Below are 15,529 nucleotides of genomic sequence, written 5' to 3' on the forward strand. Positions count from 1 at the left end.
AGTCAGAAATTTGGTATACAATATACAAATATTGGTATACAGAAATTATACTTGGTGTATAAAAGGCTTACCTCCGGGCCCCAAGGATGGCAAGCTACCCATGGCGGGCAATAATCATAGGCAGGTTATACAACATACCTAGCTGAAGTGGTTGAATAATTGTATAATAACTTCAATTCCTCTACCACAGAAAGGAGTAAGCAGTCGTATCCTGGCAGCAGGGTCGCCACATGTAAAGGAATATTATTCACCAGATTTCAGGACGGACTATTGCTTACCCTATCTGAGGTCAATGAAAGAGCAAAAATTATATACATCTATTCACAAGTCATAAAGGAGGCATTACACAGAAGGACACAAGTAATCATGCCCATCAGGTGGTTAGGCCTTTCATACAACACCCAACACTGGCTCGGGTCCTCTGGAAGTTCCTCCTGGTACTGCCACCTAGACACCGTAGATACTGCACCACGGCTACACAATTCACACCCAGGACGCCTCCCTAGCCCGGCCCTTGACGTGGGTAGGGTCCTGCCTCCTAGATTGGAAAACGATAAGAATTAGCACAGCCCACAAAACACTTAGGTATATCACAGATGACACGCAAGTCGTAAACACAAAGTATTGATGGATCACTATATAAAATCAAGTTAAGTATTTCAGAAAGTTTTCTGATATCTTAAATCAAAATATAGTTAAAGCACAAAGCACTGTGTAATCTTACCGTCCAGTATGGAGGTAAAGAAACTAGTGAGGAAGAAGGTCTCTAGGCCGAATGAGAATGGTTCTTGTCCAGTTCAACTACCGCAGTAATGAGATAGTTGATTCATGATCTCAGAATGAATCAGCATTAAATTCATAATCAAACAAAATCTCGAAAAGGGGAGTACTTCTGGAGCACTGATCGAACCCCATTTACGTGAATGAACCATAACCTGTTAAAACATCCCTAAGTAACTGTTTCGATCCCAAACTATCTGTATCAGACTACAGAATAAATTATACTGAAGACATGGAATCTAAACAAATACACTCAGCAAGCCTAAGAAACTACTCTGACTTAAGTATACCTATCTTATCCCTCACACACACTAAGGTCAGAATTTTAGGTGCAGCTGTTAATTACTAGCCTCATTGTATGTGTGTGTGTGTGTGTGTGTGTGTGTGTGTGTGTGTGTGTGTGTGTGTGTGTGTTCTCAATCAGATTTTCAGCTCTCAAGACAGAAGTTTGCTGCTTGTCGTGGGTCACAGTCACAACGCGCATCGTCTCTCCTCTTGCCATACCGTGGATTAGTCAAGACAGCATTTAGAGCAGAGTTAAGAAAAATGGGAAAATGGGCCAAATATGGGAAAAAATACTGTAAGGAATGGGAAAAAGATCCAGCACTGAAGGATTGGATTGGAATGGCCTAAGGTGATGATACAAAGGTATCTTGCAAGTATTGCAAGGTGACCTTTAGAGCTCATTACGGTGATTCGTTGAGGCATGCAGCTACTGAAAAACAAAAAAAAATGCTGCACCCTTCTCTAATGGTAGAACATTATTTCAAACAGGAATTATAAAGCGACATATAGATCCTTCAGTGAAAATTGCTGAAGCCAGGATTGCTGTCCATATTGCTTGCCACTCAAGCATTAGGACGGTGGACCACCTGGGAGGGCTAGTGAGTGCTATTTCAACGAAGGAGCTAGCAATCCACCGAACTAAATGCACAGCTATAATTAACTATGTATTAGGCCCATCAATGTTGAAGGACCTTTGTGATGATATTGGTGATAACACATATTCATTGATTATAGATGAGAGCACTGATATTTCAACAGAGAAACAGTTGTGCATCGTTGTGAGGTACCCCAGTATTAAAAAGAAGAAGGTCGTCACTTCGTTTTTGGGTCTATTAAATTTATCCTCAGGCACAGCTGAGGTAATGACTCAAGAACTTGTGAAATTCCTAGAACATATGAAACTTGATTCAAGGAAATGTGTGGGATTGGCAACAGACGGATGCAATGCAATGAGTGGGAAACACAACTCTGTGATCAGTAGATTCAGGGAGATCAATCCCAACGTCATCCACATCAAATGCATATGTCACTCACTGCAGCTGTGTGCCTCATATGCTATGAGAGCATTACCTAATCATCTTGAATTCATGGTGGCGGTGACATACCGACATTTTTCTCACAGCACGCAACGACAGCAGAAATACAAGGAATTGTACACAACAATTAATGTGGGAGAGGAACCCTTGAAGATCATGCAGCTGGCAGACACAAGATGGATGTCTATTGCACCATGCGTCACAAGAATTTTGGAGCAATACGACGAGCTAAAGCTACACTTCCAGGTAAGATATCTTTCTTTTCGCCTCTATCACCTCCAATATATATATATATATATATATATATATATATATATATATATATATAGAGAGAGAGAGAGAGAGAGAGAGAGAGAGAGAGAGAGAGAGAGAGATAATAATCTCTATAACACCAATCTAGTTATCTATCTATCTGTATATTTATGTATGGATATATGTGCAAATAAAATGTTATGTAGAATATGAATATATTATTTAATTGTATTTCTTTTTCTCAGCTGGTGCAAGGAGATGACAAGAGCTATACCTCTGAAGTGCTTCATAATATGTATGCAGACCCAGTCAACAAAGCATACCTTTCATTCTTGCAGCCACTAGTGAGTGAAGTCAACAGAGTGAATAAGCTCTTCCAAGGGGACAAATGTAATATCACCAAACTTCTCTCCAACTTGATGTCCCTGTACCAGTCCATGTTGCAGAGGATAATGATGCCACGTACCTTCCCAACTTGGGATTCACTCATGGCGTACGAGGTAACAATCTTTATATCCACTATACGACTAAATTAGTAAGATTCTTAACAGAAATACGAACACCCGTTCCCACTTTTCGTTAATCTCATTCTCTCTCCCCCAGTTTTCTATATCATATAGTACTGTCTGAGTACCAAATACTAGTTGTTACTATCATTATTATTATTATTATTATTATTATTATTATTATTATTATTTTTACAATAGTAATGATAATAATTATCATTATTATTTGCTTCATATTTTCTATTATTTTAACTATTATCAGCCAACATGCATAAGCCTGCGTGAAAAGGTAAAAGCACAGATCCCTAAGAGTGTATACGTACAGAGAAGTTGGCATAATAATTCTCTAGAATGTAGAGTACCTACAGATTATATATATATATATATATATATATATATATATATATATATATATATATATATATATATATATATATATATATAATCTATAATATATTTCAATTATTTTGTTCCACGTGCTTGTTTCATATTTATGTGCACCCTGTTTCTTTGTAACGCTCTTCTATATATTTATAGTCGTTCCTCCCTTAATGTGTACTGTACGTACACATATGCACACACTCATTTGCTCTACCACCTGGCCATCTCTTTCCCTTGGGAGTCGCCTGATCAGAAAAACGTTCTTAATCCATCTTAATCCATTCTTTAAATCCTCTCTCTCTCTCTCTCTCTCTCTCTCTCTCTCTCTCTCTCTCTCTCTCTCTCTCTCCAGTCCTCCCTTTGTCTGCGCTGCCCTTCCCTTCCCATTAACACTTGACTGTTCTGTCTTATAAGCCCTTCTGTCAACCTTGGCTAATCTCATTTTATCTTTTACCAGGCCCACCCTCACACACACACACACACACACACACACACACACACACACACACACACACACACACACAAATTGTCAATATGTGCGTGTGTTTTATTTGTCACCATGTTTACTGCTTATTTTCGTGTTCGCAGGTGGCAGATGACCGTAACCTCATGCCGTTAGCTGCAGTTGACATGGGAGTTCAATCAACCTAGAAGTATCTCGGAGTGGCCTCCAAGCTGATGCTGTAGACAGCATCAAATCTCATTGCCGGGATTATATGCTAACCTTGGTACGAGAGATACGTGGTCGAATCCCTGCCAATATCCAGCTATTACACAGCATGACGAAAGTGTCCCCTGATATTGTTTTAGGGTTGCGGAAGCCTCGCCTGAGTGAGCTGTCTTTCCTCCAAATGTACGATGGGGATCTAGGCAAGCTGGAGCAGCAGTGGCTTAATCTGGGCACCTGTGAATGGGACCATAAATCTTCCGATGATATCAGCGAGTTTTGGATGGAAGTATACAGCCATGAAGATGCTGCAGGGGAACAAGATTTTAAAGAAGTGGGACAGCTTGCACTGTCAGTGTTGGCACTGCCAGTCAGCAATGCTGCAATGGAGAGAGCGTTCTCTCAAATGAATTTAACTAAAAGTAAAATAAGAAACAAACTGCAGCAAAAATCAGTCGAAAACATTATGCACGTGAGAGCATTCCTGGCTAGACATGGCATATGTTGCAATGATTTTGTACCTAATGAGTCTATGTTGAAGCTGTTTTGTCAAGATATGTATGCAGCTGGGAACAGCGAAAGTGTCGTAGACATTTAGTATACGAAGTACAGCATAGACATACAGGGTTATACACTGAATATAGACTAAGTTTGTAAATTACTTTGTACTGTACCATAAATCTATTTTCCCATAGATAAACATGTAAATAATTGCAAAAGGGTTATACACCTTCTGAATATACACTAAGTTTGTAAATTACTTTGTACTGTACCATAAATCTATTTTCCCATAGATAAACATGTAAATAATTGCACGCATTTATTTTTAAGTTATAGTTTCCTATGCATGGAAAGTGAACAAATAAAGGTAAGCTGTAGTGATGAATTGCACTTCTATAATATAGTTCTGTCTATTATAAAGTCATAAAGAAAGGAAAAAACAATTCGCGTCATCAAATTATGGCTCATAGCTGGATCAAGGCTTTAGTAACGGGTTGGGCGCTTTTTGGGCGCGTTTTCGGGAGAGATTGGGAGCCAACATCAGCCACCCACCTGGCAACTGGTCACTCTGGTGTCACAGCAGTGTGCTTCTGGCTGTGAGTGAAGTCACACGTAATCGCTCCGCGCTCCCTCTGCCTCAGATGTTAGTACAGTCGCGAGCAGATGAAATGGAGACACCAGCACACACACCTCTGGGTCGCTTCTACCCGACGAGTTACGGGAGAGTGAGAGAGGGAGGGGGGTGTATGGAGGGGCTGGTGGTGGGAAAAAGATCAAGAGAGGGAAGGGAAGGGAAGGGAGGAGAGGAGGGGCGGCAATAACCATGGCTGTCAAGGTCTTACTTTATCTTGATTATGGATTAATGTTTGATTTTGGGAGAGCTTAATTAATCCTGATGTCAATCACATCACTGATAATGGGTTTTAATTTAAAACTGTTTTCACTTGAGGCGAGAGAGTAGTTTGTTGTGTCATAGATGAAGTTGGCACCTTTGCAGCTGAACTGTGGCTTCATAAGATTCAATACAACAGGCAAAGCGTTAACCTAATGGTTCATATTGGCTAAACCGAGATGAAGAGGAGTTCATCAGCATATGGGTATCACACAAGGCTGCTGCTCACGATGGAGAGACGATTTGAGGTCATAGCAGAGCGGGGTCGCATAATTGGACTCCGAGAGAGTGGAATGTCCATCCGTGATATAGCCAGGACCATGGGGTGCTCTACGGGGAAGGTTTCACGGTGGATCAGGAGGTGAGCCTAAAAGTTATACTCTCCATTTCAGTCCCTATGGCATATCGTTTTTTGCAAATATCTTCAACACAAACATTTGGATGAATGACATTTTGGCACCGCATTTTTGAGACCCTCCCCTAATGTGACACTACAGTGCATTCTCAAGTGTGTATAATAAAGGAGTTTACTTATGGTTATTAAGGCGAAGCTGGCAAGAGTCATGTAGACATTCGGACAGGGGAAGACCTCCCTCTCTCCTTGCCTTCCTTATCCGAACCCCAGCCATCACCATCACGTTCCGAATGTTTACACCTGGCAATGCACTCTAGTGTCATAAATTAGGGAAGGGTGTCACACAAGCTGTGTCAAAATGTCCTATTCATCCATATGTTTGTTTGGAAGATATTATCGAAAAACGATATGTCATAGGGTCTGAAACGAATAGTATTCCACGGGTAATAATGGGATCAATTAAGGGGAAACTATCTTGTTATTACATTTAGGTCTACTGAATCCTCCAAACTATGTCACGAAACAGATCCCTTACTAGGAACACTGTGGTCGTCTGTTTCCTGGTGTAGATTGAACGAAACAATAGCCCAGCAATTTACCAGCAAGAGAGGCTCCTCTTAAATTGCTGTGGGAATCCAGTGCTAAGATATTTCTACAGCTCTTGATGCGAAAGTGATAGAGTACAGAGCTCCATATCTTCTCGGCACTTGAACAGGATGTGTGGAATAACTGCAAATCAATATCTATTGTGATGTATATTTTTCATGTATTAATCTTCTTTCAATGCATTCATGCCGATATTTCCCGTATGATTTATAGTAAATGCTGGTAACACAGGTGGCAAGAAAGTGGCAACTTGGCCAATTTGCCAAAGGGAAGACCACCAAGCTACACTACACTTGTCCAGGACCGTGATATTGCCGCTTCAGCAGAGGCACACCCGCACGCTAACGCTGTGGCCATCCGTGACACCAAACACCTCGATGCCAGTGTGTGGACAGTGCGACGGCGACTTCACGAAGCAGGCCTGCATCACAGAGTTCCTGCAACGAAGGATCGTCTCACTCAGCAGCACCGAGATGGGAGGCTACAGTTTGCCAGAGAGCACATTAACAAAGACAATGATTTTTGGGAGCGTGTAATCTGGACTGATGAGAAAACATTCAACTCTACAAATCATGGCCAGCTTCACTGTTGGAGGCGCAACAATACTCGGTGAGTATAGTTTTCGTCAAATTAAAGAATGCTTGAAGATTATTTAACCAAACATGCATTCTGTCATGATTGTTAGCTGAGCAACTTGCATATATAAAAACTACCATAAAACTTTTCTTCCAGATACGACCGCCAGAATATCTATCAGGAACGCAGGAGTGGTCACCAAACTGTAAATGTTTGGGGTTGGATAAGCCACCATGGAATGGGAGATATGCATCATAGACAGGGTAGATTTAATGCACAAAGGTATGTGGAAATCCTTACCCACGAATTCGTACCCTCTTTTGCCAACAGGAATCACCCATTTCCAGAGGGCCCGGTATACTTTGTGCACGACCGCTGCCCTATCCACCAACCCAGGGTCGTACAGGAATGGTTCAATAATCATCCACAATTTCAACTGTTACCGTGGCCCTGTAAAGGGGCTGATTGCAACCCCATTGAAAACATCTGGGGCTCCAGGGTGAAAACATGGATCCCTGGTGAGGAAAGGACGCCTGCTGAACTCCTAAATCACGCCAAGGAGGTGTGGGAGACATTCAGAGCACAGCCGGAGCTCGTGAAGCGCCACACAGGAAACATGCAGCGGAGACTTCAAGCTATGATTGACAGAGAGGGTGGATGGACATGATATTAATCAAGTGAATATTTTACTTGCAGATTTTGTTGTTTGTATCTATCCGTCCATCTATAATAAGATCATGTTCCCTTACAAATACGCATTAATGCACACAAAAACTGTAATTGTGTTGGTTGGTGCAGGTCTATTAATTCTATTTCCCTACATCAGTCGTAACTATATAACTTTATTGTAACATGATGCATTTTTTTCTCCACAGTCTGCTGTCAATGCGTGTTTCCGTCTTGGCTCGTGGCAGAGTGCCGAGGCTCTGTCCTTTACCTCCCATGGTCGAGAGCGGCAAGTGGTTAGAGTCGTGGCTGCAGCGTGAGACCTGAGCTATGATGTCTATGATGTTTAGTGCTAGCTGGATTCATTACAGCATGGAATGTATTTACTAATTTAATAATCTTGTCGACAATTGTAAAAATATTGTATTTAACGTAGCTGCGTAATGCTTTCCTTCATTTTCCATATAAGTAGTAGTTATAGTGTTACATTATTTGGGAACATATAAAATACTTTTCATACCGGTATGAATGTCTGACATCCTTCCACAATCTAAATAAAATGTTAGTTCCATTATAAGATATTGTGCGGTGTCTCCTCTTGATACGATTTCGTTATACAGGCAGCTCTCCTATTGTCTGATCTATTTACTTCTTGTCATGGGTTAAAGATTTTTTATAATTAAGTATCTACAAGTATAAGGCATCATACAGTATATTAGTATAATGAATGACCTACTCATGACAAACATCTTGTTTGCACCATAGAGACCTGTTTGTTGCATGATCCTCTGCCCTAGTATAAACAGAAATTAACTTAAAGCAAAGTTTTAAGCATGGAAATCCCAGGCAATTTAGATGATGATGATCAGTCAAAGCAGGTGGAGGGAGCAGTGGACGCACACACACACACACACAAATCAAGTATATTGCCAGAATGGGTTTATTGTCTAACAAAACTCACTCCTTATACAGATGTTATGCCTGGCAACCACCTTCTTACTCAGACAGCATAGAATGTTGGCGGCCCCTCGCCTCCCATTCCTCTTACCACCAGCCCCTACCCCCAGAGTCTCCCATCTCCTTTCTTTCTCTCTCCTCCCCTCCACCCGTGCCAAATTATAATAGGCTTTTCTGTCTCAAAAGTATCCCTCCCCAGGTGCGAGTTCCATTCGAGGGGTTCATTGGTGAGAGGTGAAACTGGAAGGGGTTCAAGAGGGAGGGGGAAACACCTGTTTGAGCGGTGTGGTGGAAAATATTGGGGAATGAGGATTGATTGATTGCAAATAATTAAAATCTGGCGGCGCAACTGCCAGGGTCATATGCCGCCGGACAACAAAGTAAAACGCACAGCAAAATAAAAATGCATATTCAATTCAAAGTTAATATCTGGTAGGAGGAACAAAAAACTGAAAAATAATAAAAGAATTGTGTATAAAATATCAAGTACTTATAAAAGTGGAAGGAGGCCCGCCTCCTGAAGAAAACTAAAAACATCACGAAAATCGCTAGAGGCTTTGCCAAGCATCGAGGACAAACAGTAGGCACCATCTGCCCCCTTATGCCTATGGAGGAATCTCTGACGTAGGTCCCCCAGACTCGGACACTCGACCAGCAAGTGACGGACAGTAAGGGGAACAAGACAGTCATCACAGTAAGGTTGAGATTCACCATTCATCAGGAACCCATGTGTAAGCCGCGAATGCCCAATGCGAAGCCTAGCAAGAGCCACCTCCAATCGCCGAGACATAGAAGGAAGAGCCTTTGGCACAACCACTCTCTTAAAGATTTCTTTTAGTTTATTGTGAGAAACAACATCCCAGTGTCTCTGCCAACACGTATGAATTGCGTACCGCAAGTAAGGTGTTACATCTGAAGCAGGAAGTGGGTAGTCGGTTGGGGGTTGTTGAGAAGATGCAGCTTTAGCTAAAGTATCTGCCCTCTCATTGCCCACCACACCAACATGTGCAGGTACCCAACAGAAGTCTACATGGCGGCCACGACGGCCAAGAAGAAAAAGCCACTCTAAAATTGATAAAACCAATGGATGGGATACATTAAAAGACTCCAGTGCAGGCAAAGCACTACGCGAGTCACTAAAAATCACAAAAACGGATTGGGGGAGAGTAAAAATAATTTTAACAGCATATAAAATTGCAGTCAGTTCTGCCGTATACACTGAAGTAATGCCAGGAAGGCTACCACCCCTACTAAAGGAAGGGAAGACAACACCAAATCCTACTCCAGTATCAGTCTTAGACCCGTCGGTATAGACAGGGACAGAACCCTCATGAATGGAGGCATGTTCTAAAAAGAGGGAGAGGGACACATGAGAGGGAAGTGAGCCCTTTTTTTCAACAACGGACCTACAGAATGTCACACGAGGGAGCAGCCAAAAACCCACCCTTGAGATCCGATGAGGACAAATTGCCAGTCTTGGTACAGAGAGGGCTAACATAACAGACCGGACCCTGTAACCAAATGGCTTTAGGAAATTCGGACGGGTGTCAAAAACAGAAGATCGGGAATCCTGGGAGACGATGGCACAAGAAACTGAGTCTGGAATGCGGTGAAGACGATTCCAACACCTTATCATTAGCAACTGGCGTCGCAAATCCAAGGGGAGTACACCAGCATCCACCAATAAGCTTGGAATCGGGGATGATCTGAATGCTCCGGTTGCCAGATGCACACCAGCATGATGTACAGAATTTAACAACCGGAGACGTGCATCTGTTGCAGAGGAGTAGACCTCACACCCATATTCAAGTTTGGGAAGAATAAGAGACCTATGCAAGAGGAGGAGGGTCTGACGGTCAGCACCCCAAGAGGTATGAGCTAAGACCCTCAAAAGACTCAAAGCTTTAAGACAAGCCACCTTAACAGAACGAATATGAGGAACCCAGGTTAGTCGTCTATCAAACAAAAGACCCAGAAACCGCGTCTCTTCCACACAAGATATTCTCTTACCATAGAGATACAAGTCAGGGTCAGGGTGAACCCCTCGAAGGCGACAAAAATGCATAGCCACTGTCTTTGTTGAAGAAAAATGGAAACCGTGAGTTTCTGCCCAGTCAGAAATCCGATTTAGAGCCAGCTGCAACTTCCTCTCTATCAGAGACATTCTAGACGAGGTAAAGGAAATCGAGAGGTCATCGACATTTAGTGATCCTCGTACACCGTCAGGAAGTACACTAATGACACTGTTAATGGCTACAGCAAACAGAGTAACACTAAGGATACTCCCCTGTGGTACTCCATCTTCTAGAGCTCGGGTAGTAGAAAGCACTCCTCCCACTCGCACCCTTAAAATTCGGCTAGATAAAAAATGTTGAATAAAAATAGGCAAGCGTCCACGAAGACCAAACTCGTGAAGAAAGAGTAAAATACCATGACGCCAGGCAGTGTCATATGCCTTCGCCAGATCAAAGAAGACCGTGACCTGGTGTTGGTTAGTGGAGAAAGCCTCAGTGACAGAAGATTGCAAGGACAGTAGTGCATCAGAGGTAGATCGCATTTTTCAAAAACCATACTAAGCAGAGGATAAGAAGTCACCTCTCTCTAAAAACCACACAAGCCTAACACTGACCATCTTTTCCAAAACTTTACATATACAAGATGTCAAAGAAACAGGCCGATAATTCGTCGCCTGTAAGTGGTCCTTACCTGGTTTGGGGATGGGGATAACTACAGCAACACCCCAACAAGCCGGAAACTCCCCAGAACACCAGATCTTATTAAACAGTGAAAGCAAAAACAACAGGGACTCATCAGACAGGTGGCATAAAAAGGCATAAGGAATATCATCATAACCAGGAGAGGAATCATGGCACTGCGAGAAAGCCGCCTGGAGTTCAGAAATTGAAAATGGAACATTGTAAGGCTCTCCTCCAGAAGATGCAAAACTAAGACCACGAGACTCTAGGCGCCGACGGTGGCAAGCCGAAGGCGTATCTGCATCCTTCTTTGACACACTGGCAAAATGATCAGCAAGCAACTCTGCAACAGCAAATGGATCAGCCACAGTTCCACCTGCTGCAGATAAAACAGGAGGGGAGGGAACAGTAAATTTTCCTGAAATTTTCCTTACCCGGTTCCACACCCAGGTGATGGAAGTCCTCGAATTGATGGAGGAAACATAATTCTTCCAGGATGAACGCCTGGCCTCCTTTAAAATCTGCCTCATATGAGCTCGTGCCTTCTAATACGCCGCCAAATACTGAGGATCCCTACGGTGACGACGAAGTCGAGAGAAGGCGACTCGTTTGGCTCTCACTGCGGAACTGCACTCAGAGTTCCACCAAGGAACCGGACGTTTAGGAAATTGACCCTTCGTTTTTGGAATAGATAACAGGGCTGCTGAGTGCAACACGGTATTGAAATATGACACAGCCTCATTAAGACAGCCAAACTCGTTGACAGAAAGGGAAATGGAACTTAATTCCCTGAAACTTGGCCAGTCAGCCTTATCCAGAAGCCAGCGAGGAAGACGTGGCTGAGGTCCACCATCACTAGTAGTTAAAAGTAATGGAAAATGGTCGCTGCCATACAGGTCTGGCAACACATCCCAGGTAAAATCTAAAACAGCATCAGCAGAGCATAAGGACAAATCAATGGCAGTAAAAGTACCAGTCTGACTATGGAAATATGTCATTTTATTAGTATTGAAAATGCCTAACTCCTCATCTTCCACTAAAGAGGCCAGCATTACACCCCGAGGGTTGGCCTCACTATTTCCCCATAGAGGATGGTGACCATTCATATCTCCTAGTAACAGAAAGGGAGAAGGAAGGTCATGAATAAGGCGTTCCAGATCCGCCCTTTCAACAGTAGCACTAGGAGGAAGATAAAGACTGCAGACTGTATACTGTCGACGTAAAAACATCCGGACAACAACAGCCTGCAGGAAAGTGGAGATGTCCAGATGACTGTATGGAATATCCTTGCGAAGGAAGATAGCAGCACCTCCATGATGACCTTGACCTGGCACAGGATCAGAATAAAAGGCATGGTAGCCAGAAGGACAAGAAGGAACAGTATCACCCACCATGGTCTCCTGGATGCACATGCACAGAGGAGTAGATTGAGAAACAAGATGACACAGTTCCTCATAGTTTTCACGTAAACCCCGACAATTCCACTGGATGATAGAACCCATAATGGAGGAATGATGATTAAGTGCGGGACTGTACATCTGACGAGCGAGCGGGTTTGGATTGATGCTTATGAAGACCCTTCATAGGAGCTTGCCGAGCACCAGAAACCCGTACCCTCTGTCTAACATCAGAAGACAGACGTGAGGATGGGGAAGTAAGTTTTACAACACTCCTTCTTGGAGTGGGCATACCAGTTTGTTTGGTAAGTGGCTTGGGGGCTGTCTTTGGAGGCGTAGGACGGCCAGTGCCCCCACCAGAAGCCTCAGAAGTGGAAGTAGAGCCCACAGGTCTAGAGTCATTTGAGGCCGTCCTATGCTTCAGATCTGAAGCACCAACAAGTGGTCCAACATCCCCAGGTGGGGACTGGACCAGAGCTGAACCATCAGCTTCAGCAGTCTCCTGGCTAGATCCCTCAGCCTGCTGGACAGAGGGAACAAGAGAGGTGTCAACGGAAGGGTCAACAACAGAGACTTTAGGTGGCCGGTCTTCATGTTCAGAGGACTCTGATGAACTACGGTGACGTTTACCAGGTACAGACGGAGCCTCGGGCATACTGGCTTCAACGGGAGAAGAGGTCCGGTCAATATTGTCGTCTGCCACCACCACAGAAGTGTGCAAGGCGTCAGCCGCCGAAGTGGGGGCAGAAACAGTCGGAGTAGCGGTCAGGCAAGCATCATTCTCACCAACAGTAGTAACCATGGGGACAGCATTCTGTATATCATGAGTTGAAGGAGTGGGTACTGGAATACGTCGAGGCTGCCTCTGAAATACAGGGCGGTGCACAGACACTCCAGTAAGGACAGCAGCATAAGTAATTCCGGGCTGGAAAAAACGAGTCTGGGCTATCTTCTTAGCTTCAAGAAACGAAACCCTCTCAGTCGTTCGGATAGACAAAATCTCCTTTTCTAGACAGTAGCGTGGGCAGTTTTTAGAATTTACAGCATGCGGACCCCCACAGTGATAGCATTTAAGGGGGCCTGGACAGTCATTGGTATGACTTTGTCTGCCACAAGAGAGACATATGGCAGGAAGGCCAGCCTGTGCATGACGGCAAAAGCGGCTAACATGGCCATAACCTTGACAGTGGAAACAACGCTTTGGGCTTGGCACATACGGCTTCACTGGAAGAGATAGCCAAGCAAGTTTCACTGATGCAGGCAAAGTTAATCTATTAAAGGTCAGGAACAAGGTCGGAGTAGGGGTCAGGACACCATCTATTTTCTTCTGTAGACGTTCAACTTTGACAACACCTGATGACTGCAATTCCTCCAACAACCGTCCCTCTGAATATCGGAGTAGGTCACGAGAAAATATGACGCCCTTACAACTGTTGAAAGAAGCATGTGGTACGCAGCAAATACCAGAACCTGAGACAGACTTCAGAGCCATGAGACTGGAGCTCTCTTCTAGGAAGGACACCTCAACCAGAATGCTTCCGTCTCCCTGTGTCGAGATTTTCGGTTCCCTCCCACAGGTAGAAACTATGGCCCAGTGCAGGTCAAAAATATCAATGTCCATCACTGACGTCCCCTCAGAGGATTTCAATACCAGATATTTGGTGTAAATTACAGGCTCAGACTCATCAAGACCTTGCCTCATAGCCCCACCAACCCGACGTGACCGCCTCCCAGTCCCATCTGATCGCCGGGGTAGAGGAGGATAAACGTCACGGGTCTGGAAAGGCTCCAGAGAGGCAATAAGTGAGGAGTCCGAAGAATGGCCAGGGACAGATGCCATGTCGTCAACAAGAGGTTTGTCTTTATGCTCCATGTAGTACTAAAAAAAACTTCATTCCCCCACCCCCCCACCCACCATGGAGCCCAACAGGGGGAGGCCATATGTCAGGGACAGAACCACTGACGACCCCAGGGGTAGCAGAGGAGTATACGCAGGTAACCACTGGGGGACCCGGACAAGGGTGACTCCAGGACAATAGGAGCCACCAGGCCCCCCAGTGCCCACTTGGCCCTAGCCAACGCATGACCAGCCGCTTGACCTGGTCGGGCCCAACCAGGCCGCCCGTCTAGCCAGAATAAGGGACCAAAGAGGTGTATTGCTAGCTGCAGGACGCACCGTGCAGCATCACTCAACCTCCAGGACTCCCGTCTCCCAGCATTACGGGATGCCAGGCACGGCAAACACGTGGGGAGGCAACAGTCCTGCCCTAGATGGCCAGTGGGCAGGGACTAGCATCACCAGCAGGCCTCCTCCACCAGTGATGTAGGGGGTGCTTGGTCCACGACACTGACAAATGCCGAACCCTACAAAGGTAGGCATGCCTCCAAAGTAGGTGGCACTGTCAGCCACGCTTCAAGCCCCGCCACCACGTCAAGGTGACCCCCCTCAGCGGGGTGGGGAATGAGGAGAATAGTAATGTAGTCATAAGCCAAAGGTGAAGAGAATATGTGCACGTCGGGTTAACACTTGTCTGTGATGGTTCTGGTGCCCAACAATTAATGGATGAACATTTTAATAGGTTGATTGTGCTCGTCATTCAGGATGTCAGCATAAATATGTCTTGCTATATGTCATCAGACTCTAGCCATGATTATACACATTTTTTATCTTGGGAATGCTAGGGAACAAAAGCATATGAAACCGAATTAGATGGATTTCACATTTACAAAGCTATGTATTGATTTTTAGTTAAGTCATCATACGTCAGTATTTGTTCGATATTACAACTGTAATGATTACAATTTCTTTAATGAATGGGCTATTTTCAGTGCTTCATGTGTTTTAGCAATAATTATTAATAATATAAAATACGAGAACCACAGGTATTCATGTTTTACATGATAAAAGAAAATTGTGAGGAACGGAGTCAGACAAACCCTCTTGCAGAATATAAGCTCATTTCTGGTGAAGTGAG

General features: G+C 44.0%; 1 pseudogene; it reads left to right on the forward strand.

The window, feature by feature from the left end:
- The first annotated feature begins 366 nt into the window (after positions 1 to 366).
- LOC145408695 (zinc finger protein 862-like) lies at positions 367 to 4,506 on the forward strand (annotated as a pseudogene).
- Positions 4,507 to 15,529: the final 11,023 nt, after the last annotated feature.

Source organism: Coenobita brevimanus, chromosome 78 (genome assembly GCF_032717465.1).
Source record: "Coenobita brevimanus isolate Jiangsu-jjx chromosome 78, ASM3271746v2, whole genome shotgun sequence".
Taxonomy (NCBI): Eukaryota; Metazoa; Arthropoda; class Malacostraca; order Decapoda; family Coenobitidae; genus Coenobita; species Coenobita brevimanus.